Genomic DNA, 9,488 nt, shown 5'->3' with positions numbered 1-9,488 from the left:
TTAAAGAACCAAATTGAATTTGAAAAATAAATTAGAGAACTAAAAAATTAATTTAACCTTTTTTTATAAAAAAAATTATCTCATTTTCATAATTATTATTTTTTACATCTAATGGGTAAAAGTCTTATGAATCAAACATGTAACCTAGCTATGCAAGACATAAGGACCTAACACAATTCAATCATCAATTATAAATCTTTTTATTGTTACATTTAATTTCAATCACCACACTTGTTCTTACAAATTCTGTTTGGGTAATTTTGTTATTTTTCATGTTTTATAACATTAGTAAAAACGAGTGTATAATTGTTAAGTTTGATAATATGTATATATTATATATTTTTTAAAAAATAACTATACATAAAACAAAATCAAACACTTCATACCTTTGTACACATAAATTCCTTTTTACTAACGTGATCCCTTGCTCAAAAGTGATTTTTCAAATAAAAGTGTACCGATGATTACCACAAAACTACATCTTATTACCACAAGCAGTTTAGAATTATATAAATCTTTCACTTTATATATGTTTGTTTACAAAATGTCATCATTGATTTTGAAAATGTTTTATTTTTAGTTTTTGACTTTACAAAACGTTATTCACTTAAAGGTTCAAAACTTTATAATTTTGATTAAATTCTCCCCTCCACTTATTGTTGAGGAGCTCATTTATCTTGATAAAGTTGCTTTCCACATGAAAAAAAAGAGTCGTTGAAGTGATTTATACTTGCAATTTTAAATACTAGAATTTTTTTTATCAACATATACAACTTATATAATTTACAATTTAGGGAAAATGTCATTTTTTTTACAATACTACATGTTTCTTTCATGGATAGTTGTGAGGACAATTTTCCTATTATTTTTTTTTTTATCAATATGGAAAATCATAAAGATGAAGTGGGTGTTTGATTGCGCGTTAAGAATTAAGAACATGCGTAAATGACGTGAAAATTAGAAGTTATATAGAATTTCTTTTACTTAGACATGGGAGTTTGACGCAAAGATGTGGGAAACGTATCCAAAACCAAAAGGCTACAAATCATTAAAAGTTTAATAGATTTCTTACGCACTTAGAACGAAATAATTCGAACATCCTTAAGAATGATTGTGGTGAAATTTAGGAGTGTGTGAAGGAGAAAATTTCACAAAGTAATGTTGAGTCTAGCTTTCTTTCAAGTAAACTGATTGCCTGACCACAGAATTAAAGGATTGAGAAGTCTCAATTTTTTAGAGTATAAACACAAAGTTTATGATAATTTTTTTATCACTTTCAAACACAAAGATTAGTAGTTTAAAAATCTAATACTTAATTCCATAATTGTTTTTTTAAACTTAAATATGTTTTTTTATCTTTATAATATATTTCTTTTTTTAGTTTATTATCTATTTTTTTATTTTGCTATATGATATTTTAAAAATTTTATTTTTGATATATGTAATTAATCTAAATCTATTAAATAATGATGCGACATTATCTAATAAATCTAAAAAATCAAGAATAAAGATAGGTTTCAAAAGTAAAATTTTAGAAATATCAAGTAATAAAATAAAAATATATATATATTATAGAGTTAAAAAATATATTTAAGTTTTTTTCATTAACGTGACTATAACTCTATAAGTGTAAAAAAGATTCCTTATATTTTTAGGAAGAGTTTTTAACTTTTAACAATTGTTTTTTTTTATTAACATTGATAAATAAAAAACACTGAAGTAAGAAGGCTATTGATGTAATTCAGGCGTGAAATATAATTTGTGTACGATTCAATTATTTTAAAATTATAATTTATTAGAAACATGCATCTGAATAAATTTATTAGGCTAAAAACATAAATAAAAATCATCTTTTTTTTCTCAAGTTTAAGTTAATTTTCTGTAAGAAAACGTGAGATAACAATTAAATGATGACTAAAATGTTTAAATTTTTGTTAAAAATAAACTGTAAAATTTAAAACTTTAAATTACTAAATAAAGAGATATGAATCACCTTAAAGGGCTGATTGTGAGTTTTTAGTTTTTGTTTTCAAATGTTGCTTAAATATATTTAACAAATATGTAATATGAATGATTTTTAACTCAATTTTGAAATATTTTTATCTTCATTTCGGAAATCAAGTTATTTTTGTAAGTTTAGTTTTTAAAAAAAAATACATTTTTCTTACATTTGTTAATAATTATTTTCATTATTATTATTAGAACTCTCTTGTCACCACCACTGATAGTTATTATCATTGGTGTCAACATTACAAACATCAACACTACACATCATCACCACTACAAATATAATGCATCAGGATACTAACCATCACCACTAAAACAACTGTCATAACATTAATATTGTCATCGTCACTATTATCATCATTGACATTAATATTGTTATTGTCATCATCCTCACAATAAAAACAAACATTTAAACTAATTTTAGTAGGATTTAAAACTTTTAAAATTACTTTATCTTGAAACTATTTTTTCTTATAAATTAAAACTAAATATTAAAACTAATTTTAAATTTTTTTAAACTTATAACTAAAACTACTCTAAATGTGTCCTTGGTAAATTTGTTGTTTGTGTATATAATAATTACCCTCAAATGGATATTGAAACATCTAATTAAGTTGAAACAACACTAAATAAATTTGAGACAATTTAATTAATGCATATTTATTACTCAAATATGAGACATCTAATTAAATTGAAACAACATATATAAATTAATTCATGCATTTAAGATTTTGACACGAATATTAAAAAAATATAATTAATATCTCAAATTTCATTAAAAAAATATCATATAACTTCCTAATATGCCGTTTAATTCTAATTAATTACCTAGTAACTACTTCTACTAAGGATGCAACATGGAAAAATAATTAATTAATATTTTGTTAGTTTTGTAGAATGACATCTAATATAAAATAATTTTATTTGATAAAACGTCTGACATACACGTGTGTGTATATATATATATATAGACACTCCTATACACCTATATACTCATGTAATAAAAAGATACTGACACTTACTTTTCAGTTCCTCTTAGAATTGTCCTATAAATCATTTATTACTTTATTTTCTGATTTTTCCAATTCAAATTCTAACATATATTCCTTGTAACTGCTATGAATTACATGTAACCTCTTATATCTTTCTCATTTCTCAAACGTATGACACTGCTTTCTTCCACTGCTAAACCTATAATTGTGATATGATTGTCATTTTCCGAAAACAACATTTCCATTTTTTTAAAAAAAAGGAAAGAGCCAGATTGATCTAGAAAGGGAACCCACGGGATTGTCATTTGCACGACAAAGTTAATCAGATTAATTCCACTTCCACCACATAATAATAGTAGTTAAGAATTTGTCATACTACTTTATCCCAGTTGATATTTGACAGCTTCGTTAATGATATGTTAATTAATATTATCGTCGGGAAACAGTAGATGTTCCACGCGTTATAATCGTCGGGAACTTACTTACGAAAGGAGTGAATTCTAATTGACAGCACCAACTTGATGACCAAATCAAATTAAAATATTTCCAAGTGCCTAGTGCAAAAACCATTTAAAATATGCTGAGTGTATTAATTTATTAATAAACAAAGAAATATCTTTCACGCAAGTTTATGATATCTTAATATATTCTTAGAAATAAAAAATAACCGTGTCTCGTGGCGTTGGAATACAAGAAGCACCTCGTATTGTTGTAACACATTTCACATAAGATTATTACTATTATTATTATATTTTTAGCGAAGATAAAGTAAATGATGTAAGTGAATCATATCTTTACTCCAGTTCGGGAATCTTTTTTATTTTGTAGGATGAACACAGAACATATAATTATAATATTGTAATAAAAATAATAAATAGATGGTGGCACTTTGCGTTGCTTAGGTATAGAACGAAGTTTTGAGATAAGACCTGGTTTTAAGATAACCAACCACGCAGTTTGCGTCAGAAAACTGCTTCTTTTAAATTTTGTATAGATACAAAGAAAATATTACGCAGATTAATGGTAGTAATTATTTTCTTTTCCAAGTTGCGAAAGGGTTATTGATTGTCTGTATGTTGCAAATTGAGTGGGCAATGACAATTTAAAAGACTGTGTGTGTGTGGACATGGTTCATTCCCCCTTGTAAGTTTTGTTAGGTGATCGAATGGACGTTGAGTTTTTATGGGCATATAAAAACCCTTATCCACTCACTCAGAAGAATGATTCAATTCACGGCACATGTTTGTTTGTATCAAATACAATGTGTGACCAGGCTCAATATAATCAAGGTCGTTTTTTAGAATTCTAACCCAATTTGATTAGCAATGGTTGGATTGGATTAAGTTTGAAGTATAATTTTTTTAAGTGAATGTGAAAATGACCTGTATTAATCTAATTACATTCGGATTGAGTTGGATTAGGTTATTAAGTTTATTGTTGTTTATACAAATTCAATTCAATAAAATCCAAAAATCTAATCTAACCTATTTTTTTTATTAGGCCAACTATACGCGCGAGTGCGCGCGATCACTCACTCCCGGTTAGTTAAAATGGTATCCATCTTATTCTCGAATATAATTATCCCACACAAAAGATATATTAGTGTAAGTTCCATAATAATTACAACCTCCGTTTCAGAACATATGAAGTTTAATGTTTTTCACAAATATTAAAAAATGAATTCATTGAATTAAAAAAAATATTAAACAACTTTCTAATATATTATTTATTTTTTAATTAATAATTTATTTATTAGTCCTATCTACTACTTCCACTAAGTATTTATTAAGGATATTCTTGAAAAAAAGTATTTAATATAATATTAATTTTGTAAAATAACATATATTTTTAAACAATTTTTTTCTTTAAAACGTCATGAACAATGTATAAGATTTTTTTGTTTTAGAATAATTTTTATTTTAGTTTTTTAATGTAATTAATTATTTTTTCTACTTATATCTCTTATAATATTAATAATATCAACTAAAAAATAAAAAAATAAATTAATGATAATAAGATTAATTTTATAAAATTGTAATTTTTTTCATCTATTTATTTTTTTTGTCTGTGTAAAATAATTGAAAACAATAATTATAATGAGATAAAAAAGTATTAAGCAGAGAAAATTAAATAACAATGTGTAACTAATCAAAGACTATTCAAGAATAATACTCACATACTGTAGTTGCAGTCAAATTAAAGTTTGAAAAAAAAATAATGGAGAAATTTTTTTATATACACATATTTTTTTACTTAACTTTATTTTTAACTTAGATGGTTAGTGTAATAATATAAGATTTTCATTATATTTATACTTGCATTAATGATTTATTTAGTAGGATAATTTTTATTCAATTTTTTTATGTGTAATTTTTTTAAAATTACCAATAATCATATATTATGGGCGAGATTTGTCTCTAATGTGTTGGGTTGAAGTAGCTCGTTTTCTGCGTCCCAAGAAAAAAAAAAGGGTCGTGTGAGAAATGGCAATAATTTTCAATTGAAACATTGCGTAGTGTTAATATTAATTTTAAACGTGTCAAAGTTTACATACGGAAAGAATTTCACCTTTTCCACGTCTCCTTGTTTTAAGATAAACCCAATGAATTATATAGTATAGTTTGATTATATTAACTGGTTGTAGAAGTTTACCATTAAAATAAAATTCTTGCATGCCCTTTGTATGAAATCCACACTGTTGAGACCGTAAGCTCTTGAATGATGATTTGTTGTACAGCGTCACATTCACAAACGCATGGCACAGCGAAATTTCCTTCAATTTCTGATGATGGTCGTAGATAATTGGATTGGATATTCTCTTTTGTACCTTTTGGATCTTTCCTTTTGACCCCACTCAATCACCTTTGTTTTCTTCACAGCACTCCTATGCTGTAAGTAAGGCTATTGCCTCCTTCGTTGCCCATCTGTTTGTTACTTCTTTTATTAAATTACCTCATGTTGCTCATTTTTGTGCTTTAATTTTCCATTTAATAACTTTAACTTTGATTATTATTAACCTATATGACTATATTTTGTTCCCTTTTATTATGTATCAGGATATGAAAAAAATTGACACTCTTCCACGACTTTTGATTATCTTTTTTTTTTTCTTTGAATCTTAACTATTAAGCATTAATAGTCCAGAAGCAATCCAATAAAGCATTTTCTTAGATACTGAAAGAGGGTTGAATTTATAAAGCATTTCAGCAAGAGTCGGGCCTTAATTTCTATTTGTGTCAGTTATAAGAAGTGAGATCTTGGCACGCTCCACCTTTTTTATACAAAAAAAATACGTTTACTGAAAACTTAATTTCTATTTGTGTATATTGACATAATGGAAAGTAGTTTCCGTCAAATCGGCCACACGTGAAAAAAATAACAAACAGAATGCTGTCAAAATATATAAGTAATGGAGGTGCGAAAATTCACATAGAAAAGATAGTGGAGGACAAGGAAGGCAATGCTTGTAGAAGAGAAAGTGAGAATATGCTTGGGTGAGACTGAGGGGGTGGTGGCGTGAGGGAAGGGGGAGGGATAAAATAACAATTTTACAAACAACAAAAAAAATAATGGGGAGGGAAGATCAAAACAGGGGAATGAAAAATATAGGCCCAAAGAGTGAGTGGGAGTGCATTTAGGAATTAGGGGGAGCGTAAATGGCAATTTCCCATAACCAATCACCAACCTCCTGTTTCGATTGAGCATTTTTAATTAATTAATACCATCCATTTTTTGTTGAGCTATATAAGCATTTCTTTTTTTTTCCTATAAAAAATATATAAGCAATTTTTTTTTTTGCAGTAAGGTTGGGCTTAAAGCCTAAAACTAGAAGCTTGGACTTGATGATGAGTACATACCCGGAACTTTTCTGTTCTGTCAGTCCATTTCAATTTGCTTTAGTGATTTTCACTTTGTCTGAATCGACCAACCCAACAAGCATGAAATTCATTTTTGAAGTACATATGCTGCATTTATACCGCTATAAGTGAGGGCGGGGGGACATGTATGTCATTAAAAGAGATTTATTGTGTCTTTTATTATTTTAATTTTTGTTATGATAGACGATGATCATTTTATAAATATTTTATTTTGTTAACCATTTAATACATAGAGTCACATGAAAGGCAAATTCATATGTTGTGTTGATTGAGAAAAAAGTAAGTTAAAATTCAAAATTTTGCAGACACTTAAACAAATTTTACATATAAAAATGAGTTTGCATAATTTGAAAGAATATTTCATATTAGACTCAATAGAATTTGAAAATATATCTACAAACCGCATTACAATTCATATAAATGTTGAAAAAAGGTTGTTATTTCATAAACCAATAATTTTGAATATAAAATAAAGGACATTTTGATAAAATTTTGGATTACATATAAAAAATTATAAATAAAGAAAATTGAAAAAAAAGTTGGTGGTTGTGATTCATGGTCTCTCTTAGAGCTAATGTAGCTTCATCCATGTTTGTCTCTCTTTTCATTCATCCCTCTTACTAGAAATAAAGTTAAAAACTAGATCACACAAATACTCATAATAAAAATATAGTTTTAACCATTCATTCTTTCATCACACAAAATTCTTTTACTTTGCTTTATTGCCGTAGAACCACAAATGCATTTCACAAACTTTAAATCCATCCATAATTGATAGGTCTTTTAAACCATCAACTTCATTTAGATGCTTTGTTTTACTATTTTTACAAGATTAATTATTGCAAAAAAAATAGCAAACAATTTTTTGGACACCCAAACTCAAAGGGATAACATCCTTGTTCATGTTCTTCTTCTATAGGTATGTTTTTTTCCATTCCTTTTTTTTTCTATTGTTTGTTAGCATAATTTTGTATCTCAATGTATTGAGAAATTGAAGTGGACAAATCAAAATTCTATTATTTTCTTCATTTTTTTTATTGGGGTTACTTAAAAAGTTCCATTGATGAACATTTGAGAAAATGTGGTGTGTCTGGAAATCTATTTTTTAAGTGGGATTGCCATTATTATTATCTCTCATTTATTTTGTTGTCTTTTAACAAAAGAGAATCAAGGAAAACAATTGACTTGCATAATCTTTTTTTATCTTAGTTCCAAGGGTTTTGAGTGGGAAAAAGGGTTTAGTCTTACAAGGTTTGAATTTGATATGCAAAGTTTTGATGCCTTGCAATTTTGGTTCTACCGGACAAAATGTGCTAGAAACACTTGCTTAACTAGTTTACATTGTAGTTTTTCATTTTCCCCTTTAGATGCTTTTCCATCTAGTCATCATCTTTAGAAACTTAGTTTAAAAGACATTATATCTCCCTACATTATATTAATGTGTTAGAGAATTTATTACTAACGTTCCTTTTGATAAGATGGACATATATATTTTTTTTTCAGGTGATCATGGTATAGTTCATTTGTAATCTAAATTGGATCTAACAAATATATCTATGAAGCTACCAAATACCCATCAGAGTATGACAAATCATCATGAAAGTCTTGGTGGTTCAGTATTTTTGAAACGATCACGACATTATTATGATAATCAATATTCTCGACATACTTCTACCAATCATACAAATGCATCATCTTCTCGTGACAAGGGTATTTCTTCTTATGATGACATATTTCTTTTCAAGTTGACTTCTTAACCAATTCATTGTTTAACATGCAAATGTGTATTTAATGATTCTTTTTGTGATGCACAAGTTAACTTTAAATTTTCCTTATTAATGTTAAGGTCAATTTACATTCTTCATGTTTTGGTGGAGAATATTACTAAAGAAAAAAAAATTAATGTGCCATGAACGTGTCTCGTATTATAATGCTTTTTGTGTATTTTAGTAGCATTTAATTTTAAGGTATACTTTATATTATATTTTTTAGAACCTATTTTGTCACTATTTTTTCCACCTTGGAAAGTTGATTATTCATGCTTTTCTTATGAGCTTTTAATTTTTTTTCCCCAGAGTATAGAGAGAAAGTGTTTCTCAGGCCAGAGAGAATTCAGTCAAATTCCTTAGGGATGGATGCAATATCACCAAATATAGCAAAGATGGTTTGTGGGATTTGTGAAAAACTACTAAGTCAAAAAAATAATTTTTTGGGGAGTTCAATGTCTTGTGAACTTTCAGCTGTGGCAGTTTTAGTGTGTGGCCATGTTTATCATGCAAATTGTTTAGAGCAAAGAACTCCATTTGAAGAACTACACGATCCAACATGTCCAGTGTGTGCAAGCTTATTCTTGCAGGATCACGTTAATAAATGATGACAATAGTTCCAAGAAGACCATATGAATGTTACAACTTGATGTTGATGGTAGTTTTGAGGAAGGTAACAAAATAAAATATATGACATTTCATTACAAGTGAATTACGATAGCTTGGATAAAGATCTTGTAAATTGACACAATCTTGGCCTTAGTCATAGATATTGTCAATTAAGAGTAATACTTGAAATTTTATTTTAAAACTCTTTTGTTTCAGAAAATGCATATAGAAATATG

General features: G+C 27.0%; 1 long non-coding RNA gene across 1 annotated transcript; it reads left to right on the top strand.

Moving 5' to 3' along the window:
* Positions 1-5,646: 5,646 nt before the first annotated feature.
* On the top strand, positions 5,647-9,466 carry LOC114375733. The gene is made up of 4 exons (XR_003658836.1): positions 5,647-5,890; positions 6,801-7,002; positions 8,381-8,587; positions 8,953-9,466. It is a non-coding gene; the product is annotated as an uncharacterized LOC114375733 (long non-coding RNA).
* Positions 9,467-9,488: the final 22 nt, after the last annotated feature.

The sequence above is a fragment of the Glycine soja genome, chromosome 11, assembly GCF_004193775.1.
Source record: "Glycine soja cultivar W05 chromosome 11, ASM419377v2, whole genome shotgun sequence".
Lineage (NCBI taxonomy): Eukaryota > Viridiplantae > Streptophyta > Magnoliopsida > Fabales > Fabaceae > Glycine > Glycine soja.
The sequence above is the reverse complement of the archived record's forward strand: the minus strand, read 5'-3'. Positions and strand labels throughout refer to the sequence as shown.